Source organism: Diceros bicornis, unplaced genomic scaffold (assembly GCF_020826845.1).
Source record: "Diceros bicornis minor isolate mBicDic1 unplaced genomic scaffold, mDicBic1.mat.cur scaffold_283_ctg1, whole genome shotgun sequence".
Classification (NCBI taxonomy): Eukaryota; Metazoa; Chordata; class Mammalia; order Perissodactyla; family Rhinocerotidae; genus Diceros; species Diceros bicornis.
In genome coordinates, this window is record NW_026691157.1 from 23,405 (window position 1) to 48,653 (window position 25,249).

A 25,249-nucleotide genomic window follows, 5' to 3' on the forward strand; every position below is an offset into this window, starting at 1 on the left:
TAAAATTGATATGTGTTTGGGAGAAATTCTTATAACAGTCATTTTGTTCTCAGCATTCCTGTAAGTCATTATTTTTATTGGTTCCAGCCATGTGTGGTGGGTACCAGAGCATGAAGGCTGGTTTACCTGCAGTCACCGCTGCGTGTGTTTTGTGTCCTAGCTAGAAAGAGTGACACCCAGCTGAGAAGTAGGAATTATTAGAGTTAATAAACTCTTCACTGTCTTGGGCCCACAGTCGTCAGTTCTAAAATTCTTTTATAATAAGGCCTTTTTATTTCCATCTTTTAAAATAAAATTGTTAATTTTGTTTTTACTAGGCCCGGGATTAGTGACCTGATATCTTAATAACATTTTTTAAAAGGAATGAAACTTCATTTTCTTATCAGGCCTGATAACTTGAATGAAAGTTGTATCAAATTCTTTGTAACAGAAATATATGACTTTTGTTTTGAATCTTTGCTTTTCTCCCTGATACAGGATTCTAGCATAATTGACTTCTACCCTGAAGATTTTGCTATTGATTTAAATGGGAAGAAATATGCCTGGCAAGGTAAAATTTAGACATTATTCCTTTTTTTTTTTTTTCCTAAGGTGAAATTTTATTTATTTATTTATTTATTTATTTATTTATTTATTTTATTGATGTTTTAATTCTTTCTAACATTGTGAAATTTTGGGTTGTACATTTTTGTTTGTCCATCACCATATATATGACTCCCTTCACCCCTTGTGCCCACCCCCCACCCCCCACCTCCCACCCCCACTGCCCCTGGTAACCACAGTCCAGTTTTCTCTGTCCATGTGTTGGTTTATATTCCACATATGAGTGAGATCATATAGTATTTGTCTTTCTCTTTCTGGCTTATTTCACTTAACATAATATGCTGCAGGCCCATCCATGTTGTTGCAAATGGGACTATTTTGTCTTTTTTTATGGCTGAGTAGTATTCCATTGTATATATATACCACATTTTCTTAATCCAATCGTCAGTCGAGGGACACTTAAGTTGCTTCCACTTCTTGGCTATGGTGAATAATGCTGCAATGAACATAGGGGTGCATAAGCCTCTTTGGATTGTTGATTTCAGATGCGTTGGATAGATTCCCAGTAGTGGGATGGCTGGATCATAGGGCATCTCTATTTTTAATTCTTTGAGGAATCTCCATACCGTTTTCCAAAGAGGCTGCACCAATTTGCATTCCCACCAGCTGTGTATGAGGGTTCCTGTTTCTCCACATCCTCTCCAACATTTGTTGTTTTTTGTCTTGGTGATTATAGCCATTCTAACAGGCGTGAGGTGATATCTTAGTGTTGTTTTGATTTGCATTTCCCTGATGATTAGTGATGTTGAGCATCTTTTCATGTGCCTATTGGCCATCTGTATATCTTCCTTGGAGAAGTGTCTCTTCATTTCCTCTGCCCATTTTTTGATCGGGCTGTTTTTTTGTTGTTCAATTGTGTGAGTTCTTTATATATTATGGAGATCAACCCCTTGTCAGATGTATGTTTTGCAAATATTCTCTCCCAGCTGGTTGGTTGTCTGTTCATCTTGATTCTGGTTTCATTTGTCTTATAAAAGCTCTTTAATCTGATAAAGTCCCACTTGTTTATTTTTTCTTTAGTTTCCCTAGTCTGGGTAGGCATGTCATCCGAAAAGATTCCTTTAAAACCAATGTCAAATAGTGTGTTGCCTATATTTTCTTCTATGAGTTTTATAGTTTCAGGTCTCACCTTCAGGTCTTTGATCCACTTTGAGTTAATTTTTGTGAATGGCGATAGCACGTGGTCCACTTTCATTCTTTTGCATGTGGTTGTCCAGTTTTCCCAACACCATTTATTGAAGAGACTTTCCTTTCTCCATTGCATGTCCTTAGCACCTTTGTCGAAAATTAGCTGTCCGTATACGTGTGGTTTTATTTCTGGGCTTTCAATTCTGTTCCATTGATCTGTGTGTCTGTTTTTGTACCAGTACCATGCTGTTTTGATTACTATTGCTTTGTAGTATGTTTTGAAGTCAGGAATTGTGATGCCTCCTGCTTTGTTCTTTTTCTTTAGGATTTCTTTAGCTATTCGGGGTCTTTTGTTGCCCCATATAAATTTTAGTATTCTTTTTTCTATTTCTGTGAAGAATGTCATTGGGATTCTGATTGGGATTGCATTGAATCTGTAGATTACTTTAGGTAATATAGACATTTTAACTATGTTTATTCTTCCAATCCACATGCATGGGATATCTTTCCATTTCTTTATGTCATCATGGATTTCTTTCAATAATGTCTTGTAGTTCTCATTGTATAGGTCCTTCACCTCCTTGGTAAGATTTATTCCTAGGTATTTTATTCTTTTTGATGCAATTGTAAATGGTATTATCTTTTTGAGCTCTCTTTCTGTTAGTTCATTATTAGCATATAGAAATGCAACTGATTTTTGTAGATTGATTTTGTACCCTGCAACTTTGCTGTAGTTGTTGATTGTTTCTAATAGTTTTCCAACAGATTCTTTAGGGTTTTCTATATATACAATCATGTCATCTGCAAATAGTGAGAGTTTCACTTCTTCGTTGCCTATTTGGATTCCTTTTATTCCTTTTTCTTGCCTAATTGCTCTGGCCAAAACCTCCAGTACTATGTTGAACAGGAGTGGTGAGAGTGGGCAGCCCTGCCTCGTTCCTGTTCCCAGAGGGAAGGCTTTCAGTCTTTCCCCGTTGAGTATGATGTTGGCTGTGGGTTTGTCATATATGGCCTTTATTATGTTGAGGTACTTTCCTTCTATTCCCATTTTATTGAGAGTTTTTATCATAAATGGATGTTGTATCTTGTCAAATGCCTTCTCTGCGTCTATTGAGATGATCATGTGGTTTTTATTCTTTGTTTTGTTGATGTGATGTATCACGTTGATTGATTTGCGGATGTTGAACCATCCCTGCGTCCCTGGTATAAATCCCACTTGATCATGGTGTATGATCTTTTTAATGTATTGTTGTATTTGGTTTGCCAATATTTTGTTGAGGATTTTTGCATCAATGTTCATTAGCGATATTGGCCTGTAATTTTCTTTCTTTGTATTGTCTTTGTCTGGTTTTGGTATCAGGGTGATGTTGGCCTCGTAGAATGATTTAGGAAGCGTTCCATCTTCCTCTTTTTTTGGAATAGTTTGAGAAGGATGGGTATTAAATCTTCTTTGAATGTTTGGTAAAATTCACTGGAGAAGCCATCTGGTCCTGGACTTTTATTTTTTGGGAGGTTTTTGATTACTATTTCAATCTCTTTACTTGTTATTGGTCTATTCAGATGCTCCATTTCTTCTTGGTTCAATTTTGGGAGATTGTATAAGGCTAAGAATTTATCCATTTCTTCTAGATTGTCCAATTTGTTGGCATATAATTTCTCATAGTATTCTCTTATAATCCTCTGTATTTCCATGGTATCCGTTGTAATTTCTCCTCTTTCATTTCTAATTTTATTTACTTGAGCCTTTTCTCTTTTTTTCTTAGTAAGCCTGGCTAAGGGTTTGTCGATTTTGTTTATCTTCTCGAAGAACCAACTCTTTGTTTCATTAATCCTTTCTACTGTTTTTTTGGTCTCAATTTCATTCATTTCTGCTCTGATTTTTATTATTTCTCTCCTTCTGCTGGCTTTGGGCTTTGTTTGTTCTTCTTTTTCTAGTTCTGTTAGGTGTAATTTAAGGTTGCCTATTTGGGCTTTTTCTTGTTTGTTCAGGTGGGCTTGTATCGCTATGAGTTTCCCTCTCAGGACCGCTTTTGCTGCGTCCCATATGGTTTGATATGGCATGTTATCATTTTCGTTTGTTTCCAGATAGTTTTTGATTTCTCCTTTAATTTCATCAATGATCCATTGGTTGTTCAGTAGCATGTTGTTTAATCTCCACATTTTTGTCACTGTCCCAGTTTTTTTTTCATGGTTCATTTCCAGTTTCATAGCCTTATGGTCTGAAAAGATGCTTGTTATGATTTCAATCTTCTTAAATTTATTGAGGCTTGCTTTGTTTCCCAACATATGGTCTATCCTAGAGAATGTTCCATGCGCGCTTGAGAAGAATGTGTAGTCAGCTGTTTTTGGATGGAGTGCTCTGTATATGTCTACTAGGTCCATCTCTCCAGTTTGTCATTTAAGTCTACTATTTCTTTATTGACTTTTTGTCTGGATGATCTATCCATTGCTGTAAGTGGTGTGTTAAGATCCCCTACTATTATTGTGTTGTTGTTGATGTCTCCTTTTAGGTTTGTTAATAGTTGCTTTATGTACATTGGTGCTCCTATGTTGGGTGCATATATATTTATAAGTGATATGTCTTCTTGATGGAGTGTCCCTTTTATCATTATATATTTCCCTTCTTTGTCTTTCTTAACCTGTTTTATCTTGAAGTCTACTTTGTCTGATATGAGTATGGCAACACCTGCTTTCTTTTATTTGCCATTAGCTTGTAGTATTGTCTTCCATCCTTTCACTCTGAGCCTGTGCTTGTCTTTAGTGCTAAGATGTGTTTCCTGAAGGCAGCATATTGTTGGGTCTTGCTTTTTAATCCATCCTGCCACTCTGTATCTTTTGATTGGAGAGTTCAATCCATTTACATTTAGGGTAATTATTGATATATGAGGGCTTAATGTTGCTGTTTTGTCACTTATTTTCTGGTTCTTTTGCATTTCCTTTGTTTCTTGTCCCATTTGTTTTGGACTGCCAATTCGGTTTGGTTGTTCTGTCTTATGACTCTTCTCATGAAGGTTTTTGAGGTAGTCTAAACATGGTTGTTAAGAACAAGTAAATTAAATAGATCTAAGTAGGATAAAAAGTTTTATGTGAACTTTTAAAATAGCTTCCCCAAATCTTTTTGGTAACCTGAAACTTTACAGTTTTGCTAAGTTACGTTAAATGATGAGTTAAGTTAAATTCATTGAATATTTAGATCATTTCTAAATAAGGTAAAATACTGAAATATTAATTACTGAACATAGGTTTATCCACATTTTGCTTTACAAAGGAATTCAAGATATTTGGGCCTATTAGTAGACATGTGTTGTGCCACACTGAGAAATTTACTACAAGAAAGCACGTTTCCAAAAATTATCAACAGTATTTATAAATTTACCAAGCCACAGAATGCTATTATAAAAGACAGTTCATAATTGTTTACTTCTTTATTTTCACTAAAAAACTAAGGTTTTTTAGTGTTAAAAAATTCTAACATATGTGATTTAAACTACTAGAAGTAATAAGGGAAACATGTCTGTAAGCTGGGAAAGTAGGGTATCTGTTTTTGATAGGAGAAGTTATGAATGGAGATGCATTTTCTGAGGGAAAAGAAAGTAATTTTGTCCTAAAGTGAGGCTGGTTATCTCAGGATGGGAAGGAAGAGAATAAGGACTAATTAAATAGAAAATTGGGAAGAGAGAAAGGGAGAGAGAGAATCTTGCATTGTGTAAAGTTGGCTAAAATCAAATGAATTTATTATAAGAGACATAAAATTAAGTTTTAAAATCAGCAATGTACTTATGTAAAACTAGAACATAATTTTCTTTCATCTGATAAAAGGACAAGGTTTTCTTAGACTTTTAGTCTGCTCCTGATTAGAGATTTCGAAAGGTTTTTCTTTACCTCTTAAGTAATCTGCTTAGAAAACAAACAATTTGTGACCTGTCAAAATAATTTCCTGTGCTATCTTTATCAGGTCTTTGATTACTATTGAATCTTCTTTATTAAAAGAGTTAAGGTTTTTGACAATTGGGTAACATTCTATACTTGCATGTGAAGTCTTTAGTTGTCACTATGGTTAAATAGATAACTAGGTATTGTTACACAGTGTCCTATGATCCTATTTGACCAAGTGTTCAAAAACCGTTCTTATTTTTTTGACAAACTTCCCAAAAATCAATTCTAAATGAAGTCTTTTTGACCTCAAATTAACTTTGGGATTTTCCAGAGGGTTCCAGGAACATCTCAAAAGATTTGTTTTCTGTCCTTGCAAAAAGGGAGATGTTAAACTAATTAGGCTTATTTGATATGTTAAATCATATGGGAAGCATTGTCAAATAAGAATTAGTACAAAGCCTCCTTTATGGAGTATTCGTATAGGTACAGGTGTGTTATAAGTGTTCCAGAAATTATATGAAATTCCTAATGTCTAGTACATCCTGGTATAATGTTATCAGTCATAATTCCAGTTATTATCTTAAAATGTTGCATGTTACAGAAATAACCAAATTTCCTTGTCAATTCCATTATAATGAACTCCCATCAGATCTTTAACAAAGAGCATCTTTAAGACTTTTCACAGACAGTTATTGTTTTACTCTGATGTTTTGCAAAAGTGTTCCCACAAAAGTACTTCATCTTCAAGGAGATTCATGGAAAGGGCTTTTGACAAGTTCAAGTTTTTAATAACTTTAAAATCATAAAACTGAACTGGATAAGAATTTCCAGAAATAATGGAAAACTGGATTCTCACAGAACAAAAATTAATCACACGGAACTGACTAAACTGAGGAGGATGATTAAAATTTTAATAACTTTTTCTTTGAAATATTACCAGTTCCTTGATATTTTATTTTTCCAGATTTAAGGAAACATTTTCTCCTAAGGTGTCTATGAATACCAGCAATTTGGTAAAGTACACCCTTTTAAATAAAGATGAATCATTTACTTTTTCTCCCTACTTGATCTCTCCACAATTCAGAAACTCATGAGTATTCTTTTTAGGGCAATATAGTTATTTGCATAAGTTCAGTAAGAATCTGTTATCCTTGTAACAGAACACAATTGAACACATTGGTTATATTACTAAGGCTTTGACTAGAATGCCATATTTCGGGGAGATGTACATAGATTTGGAGATGCCCAGAAACCTTTAAGAAACTAAAGTTGGCTTTATGGAGCCAATAAAGCCCCTTGGAGAAATCAGCCTGATATCTTGCTTACAAAGTTCCAGCAAACAGTCTTAAAAAGAGCTTATACGGTCAATCACTATTCTTCCTGCACTTATGAAAATAATCCGGATGAGTTTAATACAAAGCAATTAGTTTTACTGTGATTATCTTTGATAAAAGGGGAGTAAAAATAGAGAGAAAAATTATGCTTGCATATTTGTCTACATAAGATTCTAATCCTATTATCTCTTTGAGGTTTTGCTATATATCTGTAAACTGGACTGGATCCTGAATTCTTCCAGTTTCCTAAAATATCTGGCTATGAATCTCCAAACTAGCACTTCTAATTTTCTCTTACCCTTCTGAGTCGGAATCACTCAGAACAAAGACTGCCCTTGGATCTCCTTGGAAGGGACTGTACCAGCTCCTCCTCACCACCCAGCTGGCAGTCAAACTCCAGGGACTTGAGGCTTGGGTACACTTCTCACAGATGAAAAAGCCTCCACCTGACACCTGGTCCTGTACAGATGCTGAAGACGTCCTAAGCAAAGTGACGAGGAAGAGAAGTAGCCAACACCAGGGAAGACTTGCTTCCTCCCAAGAGGCCAGATCAAGATTTCATACTTTAACTAAACGTGAAACCCTGTCCTCTTCTCTTCCTTTCTTTATTCTGACATGGGCCTAGAAAGATAATGCCATCATCTGTATCTCCTAGGCCATTGCTAAGGGGGGTCACTTTTCAGACTGCTTCATTTGTCATCAAAAAACACATCTGTCCATAATGCTAGAGACCCCCTGGTCCGTTTCCCTGTCTCTGGTTAACAACCCCAAACTTAGGGAACTTTGCATCCAGGATCTATGCAAAGAAAGGGACACAGGCAAGAATCACCAGAATAAAACCATCTGTATGGTCTACAGACACTTAAATTTCACCGGCCTCCAAGGCTGTCACCTTTCCAGTCCTGAGCCACAGATTCAAACGGGAATTACTAGGAGGCATTCATGATTCAGGATTCTCTTCCTTTGGCAGAACCCTACTTTCTTGGTTAGAGGTAAATATAAATGAAGCTTTGATTGGAAACCTCCTCTTAACTCTTGGAAAGATTGTAGAATCTGCTGCTAAAGCAACAACCTGCCCAGTAAAAATCCTTAGACTCTCTGGCCAAAGTGTTCTTGATAATAGGAAAGCCCTTGATTATCTTTTAACTGAGCAGGCAGGTGTCTGCGCTGTGGCGAACACCACCTGCTGCTCCTGGATTAACGCTTCTGGGGAAGTTGAAACTCAGTTACATAAGATCACTGAGCAAGACATTTGGCTTAAAAAGGTGACTCCTTCAATTGGGTCTGTCTTTGACTTGTTTGATTTTGATTGGTTTGAGTCTTGTGGACCCTGGCTTTGAGATGCACCCCAGACATTGGGAATTATCCTGCTCCTGATAATCATAACAATCTTCCTGGTGTGTTGTGTTCTCTCACAAGCTTTAAATGCATGTTGCCAGCTGCTGACCACCAAGCAAATGATCTCGCTAAGGGTGGAACATCAGAAAAGGAACAAAGAGACTGTCTGACTTAGAGATTGTGAACCTGAAGATGTGACCTGTGAATGTCACAGTGATTAAACAAAAAATGTCATGACCTATGGATACCACGCAAAGGATCCCCAAAAGCTGCGAGCAGTAGCTGAGAGTGGTGCTAATGCCTTAAATTTTCATCACATCTCTCAGTTAACATGAGAGTCTGATCAAAAAGGGGTAATGGTTAAAAAAGAGACAGTAGGCCCAAGATGGAGTCACTTGAGCTAAGCCCACGTCACCAAAATGTGACTTAATACCTCATCTAATTGCAGTTTCAACCTCCCCCAGGAAAGTAATCTTAACTGATCAGTCTGGAATTTCTCAATCAGCGCTGTGAGATAATCCTCCTAATAGACCCCTTTTGTCCTTCAAAAGAAGGTGAACTTGCTCGAAAGAATCTTTTTTTTCTGTTCACGACTTCCTTGTCTCACTCCCTCTCTGCCTTCAAAAACCTTTCCTTTTGTAAAGCTCTTTGGAGCTCCTTTCTGTTTGCTAGATGGGATTCTGCCTGATGCATGAATCATCAAATAAAGCCAATTTGATCTTTAAATTTACTTCGTTGAATTTTGTTTTTTAACATCTTTGACCACCACCTCCCATCTTCCCCTCCCCCCAGCCCCTGGCAGCCACCATTCTACTCTCTGCTTCTATGAGTTTCTTCTTCTATGAGTTACTACTGTAACTTCCACATACAAGTGAGATCATACAGTATTTGCCTTTCTGTGTCTGGCTTTTTTCAAGTGTCTAGCAATGCTGATTTGAGGGACTTCTGGCCATGACCCACTGTGAAAAATACATTTTACATCAGCGAGATAGAGGGAAGTGAGCCAAGTTTCAGAAATCAATATTCACCACATGCAGCATCTGATACTTTATAATTGTAGTCCTTTTCATTTCTTTTAAAATGCTGGTTGTTACCTACTACGTTGGTTTCATGGCCCCGCCCCCCACCAGTTGGTCATAAGCCGCTGGTTGAAAAATACTGACCTGTAGATACTTTGACTGTGAATAAAACACACAATTCTTTCACTGTGAGCCTGGCATTTAACTGCCCTGATGTGTTTATTTTGGAGATGAGGTGTGTGGCTTGTAAAAAAGGTTGTTAATTCGCTACGCAACTTCAGTAAACTCACTCATCTTTTTAGATTTTGTTTTATTCATTTTTAATGACAAATTGCTTATACATCACATTGGCTTCAGACTCTGTTTCTTAAAACTTTATTTTAATTCACCTTAAGCCCCTTAATACACAATTCACCATCTCTTTTGAGCATGCTAAAGCATTTCAGTGAGTTCCATACTACCACTTAAAACACACATTCCTTGCCCAAGCAGAGGTGCGAAAATGAAGGTAAGATAGATCCCCCTATAACAACTTTCAATAAATAAAGCAACAGGACATGTAACGAGGTCTCCTTGAAAATTTTTCCAAAGGCAGAACATTTTTCTAGACCCAAGATCGCAAGTGAAACATTATCTATTTTCTGTGGCAAGACGCTAAACCACTTCTTACTTACCCACAAGATGAAAAGTTCTGGCTTCTCGTCCAGTCTGGAAGCTTCTCAGAGCTAACAAAAGAGGAAATATGTCGCTTCTCATCTTGAGGTCCAGTTCTTCAAGGAGTCTTGTGGGTGGCAGAGAGGGCTGGGAGTGTTGGGTGGGGAGTTTTCATAATGCAGGGTCTGTTAGTTCTCTTTTCATTCAAGTAATTTAAATAGTACATTACTAGGGTGGACCCTACTAAGGTGCCTCAGAAAACGAACTTGGAAATGGTGATGGTGTCCAACGGGGAAAACCCATAATGAAGAGTGGTGTCAACTTCCATCTACACCAAGAAAATGGGTCCAACTATGTGGAGGCTCCTTTAATATGGTGAACTTCTTAGTGAGAGAGTTGAAGGCCAGGATGTGGAAGAGAGTCACTGTATCCATGTATAACCCAGTCCCTCTCACGGTATCACTTCTCATTTTACCACCTTGGGAAAATGATGTACCATATTCCTGGTCTTTGAGATAAGGTCATCCAACATAATAACACTCATCTACATGGCTGGCAAAATTCCCATTTCCATGGTGTCGTGAAATTTTCTTCTCCTTTGTATTAGAAGAACGTTTTCCGATCCAGCACAAATATGGCAAATATCCCCTAGCTTGACAAGTCAAAATACACACTTAGTGATTTACTCCTTGTCTTGGTTTTATTACATTTATGAAATGTGGCCTTATTATCCCTAACATTAACATCTTCCTTTTTCATTTTCCCATTTATTTTTATAAGTAAATTAGAGCTAATGCAATAAAATATTCAACTAATCACCTAGATCTGGTTGTCTAGGTGGGCTGGCAGTCAGCTTCTCCATGTGAGACACAAAATATTTGCTTTATGTTATACTCAAAATGTTTCTTTTGAATGACAAATGAAAGAGGGTTTATGCCTATAATTGTCAGCTGGGCTAAAGTGAAAATGGTCTGAATATTAAATTGAAATGCTTAACTCCAAGAGAAGTCCCTGAAATTCTGAGCATTTCATGTGCTCACAGCCTAATTCTGCATGTGACAGATTATTTGCACAAACAGATGCAAGAATTCCCCCATTTTCGCATGTAGTCCTCCATGCTGACTTTAAATTTGGCCAAGTGGCTGGCTTTGGCCAATGAAACAGCAGCCAACAGGATGTGAGCAGAGATTTGAAAAGTGCTTGCACATTAGGGTTTGCCCTTTCTTCCTGCACTTGGAACAACAGGCCCCAGAGGAAGGGGCCTCTGTTGTCCATCATATGGCTGAGCTACTTCTTGAGGAACTCCCATGTCAATATCGTTAGCTCTTTCCTCTTAGATTGGTGTCCAAAGGGCACCCTGCTGTAACGTGACTGCGCCACTGCTGCCCTCAAGGAGTGCAATCCATTTCTCCTTAACTTGAATCCAGACTGGTTTTGGAGTTACACTGTACGTCTTCTGGTCCAGGCTTAAGAGGAGCTGCACCTTCTGTTTTCAGCCTCTTGAAAGCCAGTCTTTGCGTAAGGAAGTCTGGGCTTTGCTGCTGGAGAGACGGTGTGCCGTAGAGGATGAGAGGCTGTGTGAGAAGAACTGAGGTGCCCCCTGTAAACAGCCAGCACCAACTGCCAAACATGTGAGCAAGGGGATCTTAATGTTCCAGCCCCAGCCCAGCTCTCAACTGAAGGCAGCCACGTGAGTAACACTAAGGAAGAACATACAGAGGAAGAAATGCCCACCTCAGCCCAACGTACAGACAGAATCATGATATGTTGATGTTTTAAGCTAATAAGTTCTGAGATGGTTTGTTTTGCCACAATTAGAAAACTGATACAACTAGTCCAATTGTGTAGAGAAGGACTCTCTCATTTCTTACTAGAAGGTGAAAGACTGGCTGCCAGCATTCTGGAAGCAGAATGGAGGAAGAAGGATGGGAGGGGTCCTTATGCATTTAGTATTCATAGTCTCTTCCCCTTTGTTTTGGCTATCTGTTGTTGTGCTGCAAAACTTAGTGGCTTAAAATAACAATCATATATTTGCTCACAATGTTGCAGTTTGAGCTAGGCTTAGAAAGACAGCTTGTGTTTGTTCTATATGACATCAGCTGGGGAGGCCCACCCAGCTGGAGGATCCAGTTCCATGATGGCTCACTCACATGGCTGGCGATTGGATGCTGGGAGCCCAGCTGGGCTGTTGGGCAAAGGGCCTGACTCTGTTCCATGTCGACCTCTCCATGTGGCTACTTGGGCTTCCTCACAGCATGGCAAGAAGTTCTCAGAAGGAGATAGTGAAGGCTGACAGGGCTTCTCAGTGCCAGTGCTTGGAAGTCCCAGGATGTCACTATCTGCATCCTATAGGTTGAAGATAGGCCCAGTGCAGATTCAATGGAGTCAACATGAGTCGACCTCTTGATGGGAGCAGCAGCATGCCCGTATAGGGAGGAGTGCAATTGTTTGGGGTTATTTTCAGAGATGGTCTTCTATACCCCTGTTTTCAGCACAGCTTCCCTGCCCAAAATTGTGGCCAGTATGTCCCAGTCCAGATTCCCTCTATTTTATAGTCTCTACAGGATCAACCTCTAGTTTCCTGCCAGCATTAGGGAATGGAAGTTGCCTGGTTGCAAAGTGGGAAAAGATTTGGAAATGTAACTGCTTCTCAAACTTTTAATCAATCCTCTTGTTTTTTTTTTTTTGAAGATTAAGGTATAACATACACAAAGTGAACAATTTTAAATGTATAGATTATCCAAATTATATATATATATTCATCCATGTAACCACCACCAACATGAAAATATAGGTCATTTCCTACACCCCAGAAGACTGTGTATTGTCCTTTCCCAGCCACCCTCCTCTCAGTGGTAACCGCTATTCTGGGTTCGATCACTGTAAATATATTTTGCCTGTTTTTGAATCTTACATAAATAGAATCATGCAGTATGCATTTTTCTGTGTTTGGCTTTGTTTGCTGAATATTATGTCTGTAAAATTTTTTATGTTGTTTCATGGAGCAGTAGTTTTTGGGGTGTTTTGCTATATAGCATGCCACTGTATGGAGATAGTACAGTTTGTGTGTTCTACTCTTGCCAATTTTGGGTTATTATGAATATGAACAATCTTGTACATTTTTTGGGGGGGGCATATGCATTCATTTTACTTGGGTTTATACTTAGTAGAGGAATCGCTGGGTTATACATTAGGCGTATATTTGGCTTTAATAACTACGGCCAAACTATTTTCCAAAGTTGTCCCATTCTAGGTTGTACCATTTTACACTCCCCCCGGCAATGCGTGAGAGTTCCAGTTGCTGCACGTGCTTACTAACCTTGATCTCATCAGTCTCTCACTTGTAGCCTTTCTGGTGGGCTGTAGTGGTCCAGCCTCCTGATTTTTGCAGCATCTTCACTCTCGCTTCCAAAGAGGATGCTGCTGCTGCTGCTTCCTGAAATGTTTGAGAAATCCATGGTGCAGATTGGGCTGGTTTTGGTTTTTCTGGCTGCCGGCTAAGGGTCTAAGTTTCACGTATTTGTTCATTTGCTTTATGATTTGTGAAAATTGGTTGTTGTTTTCTCTTTCCCCATTCTCTCTGTCCTTATTGTGCTTAAAAAATTCCCTTTACTGGGGTTTTACTGGGGTTTCAGCAAAAGTAATGTGTGTTCAACCCTCCACCTTCATTTTGGCCGTGTCCTATGGTACTTAATACACGTTGGTTGAACGCCCTCAAATTACCCTTTGTACTTTTTCACCCATCGAAAGGACCACTATCTTATGGTGATGCTCTTACAGAACCACGAGAAAGAGAGCACGTTCGTTCAGTCGTGGCTAAGAGCACAGGTTCTAATCAGAAAGATTTGTCTCTACCGCTTTGTTAGAAATGTGAGCTAATGCTGAATACTTAATATCTCTAAATTTTGGCTCCTTTCATGTGTAAAATGAGAATGATAATGCTGGCTACCTCATGAGTTTGTAGAGAGGATTCTGTAGAGCACTTAATACAATGCCTGGTCCATAGTAAGTGCTCACTAATGGTTTGACTCCCCCAGGACATTTACATATTTCCTCCCCACAAGATTACTGATATCCACGTTTTCTCATTATAGAAACTTATATAACACACAAGAGCTTAGGCAAGAGAATGAAAATCATCCATACATCCATCACCGAGAGAGAATCACTGCTAACATTTTGAAACATTTTTCTTGTCATATGTGTACTACATTAAATTACTGCCCAAGTCTCTTTAGTGACTGGCTGGGTTCTCTCCATATCTTAGACCATAGTTGGAAAGGCACAAACTCAAACCACACTCACTGGTTTATCAGAGACCCTCTCCCTGCCAACATTAATACCCAGCCGCTCACTGCTAATGTGACAGCAGAAACCATTTCTCTGCAGGATTGGTCATTTCCATTCAGATAGTTCATTAGTCCCGCCCCATCCAGTCTCCTTGTAATTGACGCAGCCGTCACCAGGCTGGCCCACTCGCACTTGCCACGCGGCTTATTCCACTTCCCATTTAGGGATAAGACAGAGCAGGGGCAGCCTGGCTGCACAATGGTTAAGTTCACACTCTCTGCTTCAGCAGCCTGGGGTTCACGGGTTCAGATCCCAGGCGTGGACCGACACACTGCTCCTCAAGCCACACCGTGGCGGTATCCCACATACAAAATAGAGGAAGGTTGGCACAGATGTTAGCCCAGGGACTGTTTTCCTCAAGCAAAAAGAGTAAGATTGGCAGCAGATGTTAGCTCAGGGACAGTCTCCCTCACAAAAAAAAAAAAAAAAAGAAGAAGAATAAGACAAAACAAAATAACTCTAGGGCAGTGTGTGTGTATAAATGTCCTCATTCACTCTGTGCCTGGTCCTGGTACATCTTTCGTTGCAGTCGAGCACAGAAACAGCATACATATTACTTTCCACATGTCACACCCAGGGCTTTCTGTTGTCTCCTAGAACTCTGTTTTCCTCAATCCTTAACATTTTACACAGCTGGAACTGTATCATATAAACTATTTGGGGTCCTGCTTTTTCACTTATGAATATAAGTGACACATCATTACACAAACCCTTCTTAAATATCACTTTTAATGTTGCACAGTGTTCTAGCTCAGGCGTGGACTATAATTGACTTAATCATTCCCCTATTCTTGGCCACTTAGTTGTTTTGATGCTTTTGCTATGAATAATGCTGCAACGAATATCTTCATGCACAAATCTCTGAATTTCAGATTATACCCTTAGGATCAGAAATGAAATTGCTAGGTCAAAAAGAGTGTAAACATGAAAAAAAAAGTTTATCGTGGAAAATTTCAAACATGTAGAGAGGAGAGTTAATGAACCCCGTGTGTTTATCAACCAGATTTAACCTGGAATTGACATTTAAAAGAGGATGCCTGCTAAATCAAAATAATGAGTCTCTAGTGGTGGAATTTAGGGCAACAGCTGCTAGTTTAATATGTGTTGGAAAGGAGGCTCTTGTTTGTGGCAGAGGGACCTTCCTGTTAATGCCTCTCAGGTCACACAAAGCAGGTAACCACTTGTTCTACCAACAAGCCTGCCTCTTCCTCCTTGGGCCCCAAAACAGGTCTTCAATGAACAACTGTTGATTGACTGAATAACGTGAACACTCTGTGAACTTTACCTGCAAACAGACATCCAGCCAGGAATAAGAGATACTAAAAGGGATTACGCAAACACCAATGAAAATTAGTCTGTAGGCATAAAGTCAAATGGATAAGCATTTTATTAATATCTACCTTTTAAGATAATTACAGTGAGCTCGAGGCCACTCCAGGAAGCTGAGGGAACACAGAGGCATGTAAGGGTATGTCCATGCTTCCTTTCTACCTGGACAACACTCAAGTCTCATGTTTGGGATGGGGAACTCAAACAATAGGTCTCACCCAGACTAAAAAGTTAACCTAATACCATCATCCTGCCATTAATAAAACCATAAATGCTGCCTTGAAGACTCTTAGAAAGTTAGTGGGCTCCTTTTCTGATTTGGTTAAACCTGGTGAAAATATCCTAGTATACTGATAGGGTAGACTTCCAGAATTAATCACATCCTTGGGATCTGTTTACACATGTGTCTTTCCCACTAGACTATAAACTCCTAAGGCAGGAACTGATTCTTACTCAATTTTGAATTTTCCATATCTAATATTGTCTGGGACGTAACAGATATTTCATGTTTCTAAAGATTAAAATAAATTTCAAGTGCCCCACTGCTACCTCAATGTTCAATTAAAAATCAAGATCAAGTTAATGGGGTTTTCAAAAATATTTGAGACCAACAAGCTTTATACATTGTCTAAATGAAAATGAACTGAATACATAGTTTGTAAATCTTTATATTTTTGATGCATCTTTAAAAGGTGTTGGTAGCAATAAATAAATAAATAAATACCCCTTAAAAATAAACCTTTGCATCTCTGTCTTTTTAAAATATGAAATCATAAGAGACCTCCAAGTGACACACATTTCCATTCTGTGCAGGCTTCCCTGTGGTACTGGCTTGTTTATTTGTTGATTAGATTTTAAAGGGCATTGCTCCTTCTGAGAACATAAGGGATTTTGCAAAGAATCATCAAATCAAAAATACTCTTCAGATCATTTTCATCCTCTAAGAGGGACAAAATAAAGGAAAGTCATGAGGAAATCTAACTAGAAGATGAGATGGGAAGGGCAATGAATATGGGTGGTGCAATTTACTATTGCTGAATTACAAACAGCCAAATGTGCACTTCTGTCTCTGCTCTCAAAGAAATCACACAATAAGTTTTCTGGTTCTTAACTGAGATACTCCCTGGATATATTATTAACAGTAGTTTTATTACCAATAATTACAATAATAGACCTATTTTATTGAGCACATACTGTGTGCCAGGCACTGTGATAAGCACCTCATGGTAGTGTTTTGCTCAGTAATCTCAACAGTTTTATGAGGTGGTGTAATAGGTTCACCAGAGAAACAGAACTAATAGGAACCAATAGGATATATAAATATATAAAGAGATTTATTATGAGGAATTGGCTCACACGATTAAGGAGACTGAGAAGTCCCGCAATCTGCCTTCTGCAAACTGGAGACCCAAGAAAGCTGGTGGCATAGTTCCACTCTGAGTCTGAAGGTTAAGAACCAGGAAGGCCAACCGTGTAAGTTCTAGACTGAGGTCCAGAGAAGATAAGATGTGTCAGCTCAATCAGTGAGGCAGAAAAAAGGGGCGAATTCCTTCTTCCTCCAACTTTTGTTCTCTTTGGGCCTTCAACAGTTGAAATGATGCCCACCCACACTGGGGAGGGTGATCTACTTTACTGAGTCCACCGATTTAAATAATTTCATCCAGAAACACCCTCACAGAGACACCCAGAAATAATGTTTAATCTGGGCACCCCGTGGCAGTCAAGTTGACACATAAAACTAACCATCTCAGGTGGCTACTATTCTTATTGCCATTTTGATATAATTGAAGCATAGAGGGGTTGAGTATCTGCTCATAATTCCACAGCAAGTAACAGGAGTGATATTTTATCCCAGACGTGTCTGACTTCAGAGAATTCACTTTCACCCAGCATAGGGTACAGCCTCTACGGAGGCGCCCCATCAAAGAACAATGGTGTTTGGAGATTGAGGTATCGTAGCTCCATTAAGAAACAGCTCTATTTCCCTGATTTCATGTAGCATCACACAACGCATTGAAGATATACCCTATCTCTAAGGACAAGTAAGGCCAAAACTTCTAGAATCTAGCTACAGTTGTAATAGATAGTGATATTCATGCATATATATTCATGAACAGCAGTATTCATGTCCTCTGTCTTGCCAATCTCATGCCAATGCCTCCCATTGACCAACCTGAAGGGAACCCAGGGATCAAGGGGGCCGTGTGATGCAATTCATAGATGCCAGGCTTCTGAGACACAGAACTAGACGGAGAAGGGAGGCACGTGGATCTGGGAAGGGGACCAAAGAGAATATTCAGCACACCCTGCTCACAGAATGAACCTCTGAACCCATGAGGTTTGCTGCTTGATGGTAGAGAGTAAATAAGACTTAAGAGAATAAAATCCTGGCCCCTTTCTCAGCCCCAGGAGTAGCTTCGGCTCAGAGGGAAGGGTGCTAGCTGATCCAGGACAACACTGGGGCCACGGGGAGAGCTATTGTCCCCTTTCATGGATCCACACTAGAGCATTTGAAGAAAAGGCTTACAAGCCATCGAACAGAATATGAGATCAACACTGTGCAGGATGAGGAAGTTGAGGCCCAACAGGATTAAGTGGCTAATACAATACAGCACAGTTGGTGGCAGAGCAGGGACTAGACCCCGTCTTCCTGACCCCTGGTGCAGGGTCTTTAACATATTACTAATACTCCATCTTTTTCTAAAGAGGGCTCAAGGCATATCTAGTCCCTGTAAGCCTTCACTTTCTTCTTCACCATCACCAGACACTTCTGGAAATCTCACACAAAGCCACACTTTTTCCTAAACTTTCCATCACATTTAATTTTAGCACGGTTTCAGCCACAAATGACACAAAAATGGCACCACGTGTCTTTTAATGAAATTAACAGTGGTGCTTTGTGATGACTTAAACGTGTCAGGGAAATTTTATCTAATCGTGTTCGATAGAAGGACCAGCTCTCTGGTTTGTGGATGCAATCACTGAGGGACACTGGTGGGCAAGGGGGTGGCGAGGGACTTGCCATCACCTGCTCAGCTCTCAGGGCAGCTCTGTGGTTGCCTTGTTGCAGGAAAGGGCAGCGTTCTGAGGGAAGTGTGTAGTCCTGAGATGACCTGTCACTGACAGCATGCAAAGATGACAGAAAATAGCCTTTGTCTATCTATGCTTTGACTGGTCGTTCGTAAGTAACAATTGTGAAAGATCTAGAGCAATAAAAATGTCCTTCCACCGGAGTTTAATTTAAGTGTTGTCTAGCCAACCTGTCCTTTAAGCTGAGACTCAAAAGAGATTGATTTACGGGCACCAGCAGCTGAGATGTCGGTCAGCAGGACCAGACGCTCTGACTTCACCACTTTTGTCACGTGAGATTCTGGGCTCAGAGCTGAGTCACACAGTATACATGAAGCTTCCTGGCTTCACGGTTTGCTGATCATTTCTCATCAACCATCATCACAAATGCCATCTCTCACACTGAAATGCCCACGCCACTCATCAGAATCCACAGGTGGCTGGGCCAATGACACTGGATAATAGATAGATCTTGATTTTTCAATTGAACATTGGGGCAGAATTGAGCACTTTAATTTCATTTTAATCTTAATAAACATTAAATACCCATTTGTCCCAGACAGTATGAGGTACTAGAAATTCAAAATCGAGTAAGAATCAGTTCCAGCCCACTAGGGATTCACAGTCTGGTGGGGGAGACTCGTGTAAACGGAGCCAGGCGATGTGATTGAGTCTATAGTGGAGGTAAGTCCAGGGTACGTGAATCTAGAAAGACTTCATAGAGGAGGTGATGCCTGTGTTGAGAAACCAGGAATGAAGAGTTCCCTGAGTGGATAAGGGGAGGAGAAATTCCAAGTGGGAGAACAGTATGTACAAACACGGCTCATGTGAGAGTGGTGTGTTGAGAAATCAGTAATAATTCAGCACGGGTGGACACAGGGTCTGCTTCAGCGTGGCAAGGGATGAGTGTAGTCAAGTCGGCAGAGGACCCATGGGGGACCTGGACCATGATAAGGAGTTTGGGCTTTGTCCTGAATGCAATGGGAGCCATTTAAGCACTTTGGGCAGAGAGTGGCTGGATTAAATGACTTTTAGAAGGAAGGTTCCTGGGGAATAGGAGGGCAGAACAGAGGCAATGAGGTGAGTTAGGAGGCTGTTAGAGTTGTCCAGGCAAAAAGTCTTGATGGAACGCAAGGGATAGTGGTATGGAGAACATTTAGAAGGTGGAATTTACAAGCCTGGAACTGGGTGGGAAAGGAGGAGATATCTCGGGTGATTCAGTTATCTGGCTCTGGTGACTGAAGGTGCAGTGCTGATTGTTGGGGATGATGGTGATTTGGCTTCGGACACCCCAGGTGGGCAGCACCCATGGGCTGCACCATAGAGAGAGGACCGTGTTTCTGATCCTCTTAGGAGACTCCCTGTCAGGCTCTAGTCCCATCCGCTGTCATGGGGAGGCAGGGATCTATGCCTTTGGTAGACTCAATCTAAAGACGACTTGATATTTTTCTTTGTGATACATAATATGATTGAGTAGATGATATATTGAGAGATGTGTTCCTGTTCTCATCATTTTCAAGGACTGGAGAGAGGTCCATTTTCTCCTGTAGGGTTGGCAGCGTTCTTCTGCTTCTGCCCTTTGCTTTCCCCGAAGTGGGAGTGGAAGCTATGCCTGGCCACCTAGAGCTCTGCCCTCTGCCAGGTCTGGGTCATCTCAGCCTCATTTTAGCCCCTAGTTGTTACAATGGGGCATTGTGAAACACATCCTGCCCCCAGAGGCCACTGAAGGGACAGGCTTAGCTTGTCTATTCACCCAATGTCCCCACAGACATATAAGCACCTATGAGACCCTAAGGGGATATGTCGACCACTTGCCCTGGCCCCCAGTGTTGTTGGAGTTGGCCTCTCGCGTCCACCTCAGCTATTTCTTCTCATCCCTGTAGTGGGTCTGCTGCTCTCCATCCTCCATGGAACGCCTCCATCTGCCCTTCCTTCCCGTTCATTAAAAAAACAATCATCTTTTTCCCTACTCTCTTTATCTCTTTTCGCTTCTTTCTCTTCTAATTATCTTGTACATCTTGGCTTTTGAACCAGTGTGTTTGGTCTTTCTAGCCATTCCTAACTAGGTCTTTGTGGTCATTAAGTCACATCCTGCTCTGTGTTGTCTGGTTCTTCGGCTGCTTTCTGCTGCTGCCTCCTCGCCCACAGCTCAATGGTCTTCTAGACATGAAGATAGCTAAATGCCACTTTCAGATAAGCCACACACAATGCCACATGGATCAAATTCAGATCAATAGCTCAGGGATGTATTATGTTGAACCAGACAGAATTGCCAATAGTCAATCATTTTGACCCTCAGTAATGACTTTCATTGACATCAACCTAATAGAATGGGTTCGTTTCCAATGATTAGCTCTACACCCAATCTGTACTGCACACTCACGAGGGGCCAATTATTTCATCACAGGAAACAAGACTCAGGAGAAAATGTTCTTTTCCTTTCTCCTAGTCATACATATTCTAGCTCACTGATTACTTTGTGTTATATCTCTGCTGGCATTGACACATCAAAATTGAATTCCAGATATACATTTTATCTTAGCTGCTCATTCCCACCCACTTATCTTGATATTATGGATGGAGAGTCAGTTCATAAATGTCATCCATAGCATTTGTACTGGGGGCTTACCTACCTCCTTGATACTTTTTCATTCATATAAAATTCTACCTATGCAACTCAACACTGACTATTCATTTAATTTAGAGTAGTCAATGTATAGCTGTTTAATTTGATGTTATTGGACACTGGTCTTTTAAGCAAGAATGCTTACTATCCTGTGGCTTTTGTTTCTGATGTAATAGAAAATGGATTCCTAGATTATACCTAGAAAACAATAAGAAGCATTATCATTTAGCAGGTTTAAATTTCCCTTCTCCCTCTCTTTTTTGGCTTTTATTAAGTTATGAGTTTATGAAGGTATCTTATTATATAATGTGGCTCAGCATTTTTCCCTAGAAATGTATATTATCTAATTATTTTACAGAAATATAAACTTTACCTGTGACTCCATTTTCCCCAGAGGAGAGAATAAATAAGAAATAAATCTGCCTTGTATTGCATTTATTTAACAAATATTTATGGAGACTTATGGGCCTGGCACTTCCTAATCGTAGGGAACTGTTCTGAGAGTTGGTATTTGGGCTTTGAAAGCAGCTATGCCCTTTTTACTTAATTCAGAGGCACTCAACTTGGGTTGAGCCCAGGCCCCTCCAAGCCACTCCCCCTCCCGGAAGGGATCCTAGCCCATCCTGACAGCCCAGGCAGGATTGAAGAGGATAATTGACAACCAAAATTGGTAACTTGTTTCTATCTCCATAAAACCTTAGGTTAATTTAGGGGCTGGCCCGGTGGCGTAGCAGTCAAGTTCACGCCCTCAGCTTCGGCGGCCCGGGGTTCACAGGTTCAGATCCCAGGCACGCACCAACTCACCGCTTGTCAAACCATATGGGCGGTGTCCCATATAAAGTAGAGGAAGATGGGCACGGATGTTAGCCCAGGGCTGATCTTCCTCAGCAAAAAAGAGGAGGATTGGCATTGGATGTTAGCTCAGGGCTGATCTTCCTCACACACACACACACACACAAAAACTTAGGTTAACTTGTTTCTCTTTTTGCTTGAAACTAAGAACAGTGTGAAAAATGTCGAACCAAGAATAATTTCTTTAAGTAGGTGAAATAAATGGGACCCTGAGAGCAATTCTAAGCATTAGACTGGTCTGCTCAAGTTTTTCTGAGTTAACTCAAAAAAGGAAATTTGCACTTAAGTGATTAAATGTTGGCTGATATGATATTTGTCTATTGAAATACCAATTTCTAGAGGGAAGGAGAAAGAAAAATGAAATGCAAATGTGCCAGGCATTTCTTAAGTGAGGTGGCCTGGAATTTTCCTTTTTGATTTGGTCCTTGTCTTGTTTGGGTATCAATGTATTAGCCTCATGGTGGGGGTGGGGGAGAAGTGTTTCCTCTTGTTTTTAAAAAAAATTTCTAGAACTGTTTGTATAAGAGTGGAGGGATAAGTTACTTGAGAGTTGATGGCACTTACCACGGCAACCATTTGGCTGGGTATTTTTTTTGTAGGAAGATTTTCTACTAATGATTATATTTCTAAGTTTTCAAATCTAACGTCATACAATTGTTCATAGTATTCTTGCTCTCTTAACTTTTAAAAACCTCTATCTGGGGCTAGTCCCAGTGGCCTAGTGGTTAAGTTTGGTGCGCTCTGCTTCGGCAGCCCGGGTTCAGTTCCTGGGCACAGACCCACACCACTTGTCTATCAGTGACCATGCTGTGACGGCAGCTCACATACAAAGTAGAGGAAGATTGACAACATATGCTAGTTCAGAGCAAGCCTTCCTCAACAACAACAAAAAAACTCTATCTGAAGTTACGTCCCATTTTCATTCTTAATACCATCGATTTGTCCTTTCTATTTTTTCTTCATATATCATGCCAGATATTTTGTCAAATTCATCAACCTTTTCCAAGAATTAATTTTGACATCATAAATCTTCTTGAACGTATTTTTGGTTTTCATGTTCATAAAATTCTGTTCTTTTTCTTTATCTGTTTCCTTCATTTTTTAAAAAGTTTTTCTGCTGTTATTTTTCCAATGTCTGAAGATGTGTACTTTTCTCACTAATTTTCAGGTAAAAATAAGCATTTAAAGCTAAAGCTATTGTGCCGGCCCCGTGGCTTAGTGGTTAAGTGCACGCGCTCTGCTACTGGCGGCCCGGGTTTGGATCCCGGGCACGCACCGACACACCGCTTCTCTGGCCATGCTGAGGCCGCGTCCCACATACAGCAACTAGAAGGATGTGCAACTATGACATACAACTATCTACTGGGGCTTTGGGGGAAAAAAAAAGGAGGACGATTGGCAATAGATGTTAGCTCAGAGTGTAGATGGGACATGACTGTTATATATGCATCCTAATTGAGTTCAATGGGACACATGCTCTGAAGGAACATAACAAGACTTGATCTAGACTGGGGTGAGGGAAGGCTTCACTGCAGACATGGTCTTGAAGGAGCTCTGAGGGATGAGTTGAGTTAAAGGCAAAACTGGCAGTCACGGCAACGGCAATATGAGCTCGGGCAAGGGCAAGTGTGGTGAGGACCTTGCAGAGAGGGACTGGGTTCTGGAACACAGAGCAGCAGGGCGAGTGTTGACAGCCGAGACTGGAAGATTGGGGTCAGGGGTTTGGTCTTGATCCTAACGACAATGACGATGATAAGGACGATGCACTGTTCTGAGCACTTCACATATGCTAACTCATTTAATCCTCAAAGCTACCCTGTTCAGTGGATGTTATATCATCCTCCTTCTGCAGGTGGGGAAACAGATACAGAGCTGCTATATAATCGTGCCCCAGGTCACCCAGCTGGTGAGCCACACACCCACGTGGGCTGGATCCAGAGGTGAGGCCTTGCACCACCATGCTGGACTGTCTTTACAGGGTTTTAAGCCGAAGAATGACACAAAAACAGGTTTTGGGGGCTGGCCCGGTGGCTTAGTGGTTAAGTTCGCGCCTCCACTTCAGTGGCCCAGGGTTCATGGGGTCAGATCTCGGGTGTGGACCCACGCACTACTCATCAAGCCATGCCGTGGCAGCATTCCATATACAAAAAATAGAGGCAGATTACCACAAATGTTAGCTCAGCAACAATCTTCCTCAAGAAAAAAGAGGAAGATTGGCAGCAGATGTTAGCTCAGGGCCAGTCTTCCTCACCAAAAAAACAAAAAATGAAAAACAGGATTTTTTATTTTTTAAAAAAATTTCCTGGTTGCTGAGTGGAGAGCGGACTAAGGGAAGACGGAGCAGGAAGTTAGGAGGCTTCTGAAGAAGTCAAGGCGAGAGATGATGAGGGCTTGTGCCAGGGTCGTGGCAGCAGAGGGGGAGAGTAGTGGGAGGGCTTGGCAGCTCCGGCAGGAAGGGAAATGGCCAGGATTGGTGAATTGCTGTGGAAAAGGAAGGCGAGGGAGTGGTCAAGGCTGGCTCCTGGCTGTCTGGCACAACTGTGAGCCCTTCCACCGGGCTCCAGAACACGAGGTGCTGAGCAGAGAGCATGAGCCGACCTGGGAGGGAAGGGATTCAGCAGAGTCTGGTAGACAGAGAGCTAGTGCGGAACATACGCGCCGTGAGGCAGGGCTGTGTCTGTTTTATTCACCATGGGTTTACTGTCTCAACAGGCATCCTACTGATTAGTATGTAGCAGGCGCTCCATAAATATTGGCTGAATTAATGGAAGAACAACAAAAAATCTGTGTCCTCAACCCACCAGCTAAGTAACGGTGAAGCACTTCGCCTCTGTAGATGAAACAATCCCTGCACTGCCGTCCAGTCTGAGGCCAGGCTTGTTCTGCGTTCTGAAAACAGCACACACAGCCTGTGACGTCCTGGAGTCGGCTGGTACTGCCTCATGACAGCTGATGGTTAAATTTTCAAGAATCTTGAGGGCTGATTGTTAAACACAGTCATTATTAAACATTAAATTGCTACTTACTGCACATCTCTTTCCAACTCCTCATTGGGTGGCATTATGTTGATT

At 40.6% G+C, this 25,249-nt stretch overlaps 1 long non-coding RNA gene across 1 annotated transcript; it reads left to right on the top strand.

The window, feature by feature from the left end:
- Nucleotides 1–488: 488 nt before the first annotated feature.
- On the top strand, nt 489–24,941 carry LOC131402824 (uncharacterized). Its single transcript, XR_009219001.1, has 3 exons — nt 489–550; nt 24,031–24,118; nt 24,891–24,941. It is a non-coding gene; the product is annotated as an uncharacterized LOC131402824 (long non-coding RNA).
- The last annotated feature ends 308 nt before the right edge of the window (nt 24,942–25,249 follow it).